Below are 1,818 nucleotides of genomic sequence, written 5' to 3' on the forward strand. Positions count from 1 at the left end.
TCTTCTCAGCCCTACGGCCCTCAGGATAAAAATCTGTTTGAATATTTTGGTTTTTTTTGTTTTTAATGTTGCTCAGAGTAGTTTCTTTTTCGCCACTCGGATCATCTTGCAATGTTCCCTATGTCACTGATCCCTTCCCCGCAGAGCACCTCTCTGCCTCAGGCAGCTCGAAGTCACTGGAATTCTTCCAGGCTCCTGCGGTCCTGGGTTCCCAAACCCCAGCCCCTTGACCTCTTTCCATCGAAGACCAGGAGCCTGGGGCTTGACTGAGGACAGGAACATGCTGGGAGGAGGAGGGGGTCACTCTGTGCCAGGCAGAATGTCTCCCCTTCCCACTGCTCACATCTCAATCCCAGGAATCTGTTCCACTCCATGGCAGAGGGGGAATGAAGGTACCAGATGGAATTAAGGTTGGCAATCAGCTGACCTTGCAATAAGGTTTACCCAGGGGGGCCCAATGTAATCACAAGCATCCTTAAAGTGTGGAAGAGGGAGGCAGAAGTGGGGGTTGGGGGGATCAGAGTCACCCGAGGCGGGTAAGAGCTTGTCCCCACCACTGCTGGCTCTGAAGATGGGAGGAAGGGACCACAAGCAAAAGAGCATGGATGGCCTCTAGAAGCTGGAACAGGGCAGGAAACCGTTCTCCCCTAGATTCTCCAAAGGGAAAGAGCCCTGATGGTACCTCGATCTCAGCCCAGGAGAACCCAGACTTCTGACCTCCACAACTGCAAGGTAATAAATTTGTGTCGTTTTGACTTCCTGAACTCGCGGTAACTTGTTACTGCAGGACTAGGAAAGTAACACACTGTGTATCTAAATGAGACATCGCCACCGAGATGCTCCTGTGTCTTCCGCCCTCCTGGAAACCCCATCCGCGGCCAGGACACTGTTCCCAATGGGAACATGGCTGGGGTTGCTTTGTCTCCCTTTTGACCCAAGAAGGGTATGGCCTAACTCAGATGACCTTCTGTACACAAAGGATTGGTGGGATCCAAAGAATGAAGGCAAGGATCAGAGAATTCCGGCACCAGAAGTTGTCCCAGGAGCTTGTCCTATCGGGTCTTCACCTGTCACCCCCTGACCCTGTAAGTGTTGCGTTCTCCTGAGACCTAAGCAGTTATGTATGTGATCCAGGAGACCAGGGGCCCACGCGCGTAGAAGGTTGCAAATCAATTCAACCCAGCATCATGCAGGTACACAACCTGGGTTTTATTTTCGGTGCCACCACCTACGGTGAAAGCAGAGTCTTTGTTTTACTTCCCGATGAGCCTTCCTTGTTGCTGATTAGGAGTTAATTCGGATCAGGTAGAGCTTATAACCCCTGGCACATTCTAGATGTCCAATAACTCCGTTTTGGGTTCGGAATGGATTTCCCCCCACGCGTAGGAAAAGCCTAGAGCCTTTGCAAGCTAAGCCTGACCCCAGCTCTGACACCCCAACTACCCCCCCCAGGCTCCTGAGACCCCCCCTCCGTGAGTTCCACCCTCCTGCCCCCCCCCCCCCCCCCAGTTCCACGGCTGTGCCTTCCCCCAGAGGGAGGGCCTTGTGTCCCCGGGCTGGATCTGCGCGTCCACCGAGTCAGGCTCGCCCCGAAAGCGCACACCCCGGGAAAATGAAAGGCTTTCCCTTTCCCCGCGGCCGCTCGTCTCCGCCTGCGCCCCGAGGCCCGGGAACGCGGAGAGAAGGTGGGAGCGCGCGGCGCCCGGAGCCCCGCTGGGTTCCGCGCGCCCGCGCGCGCCTCTCCTGCCCCGCGGGGGGCTCGCAGCCACCCCCGCGCAGCCCCCGCGCAGCCCCCGCGCGCCCCTGCGCCCCCGCGCA

This window comes from Mirounga leonina, unplaced genomic scaffold (assembly GCF_011800145.1).
Source record: "Mirounga leonina isolate KUSES-001 unplaced genomic scaffold, KU_Mleo_1.0 Mir_488, whole genome shotgun sequence".
NCBI classification, from domain to species: Eukaryota; Metazoa; Chordata; class Mammalia; order Carnivora; family Phocidae; genus Mirounga; species Mirounga leonina.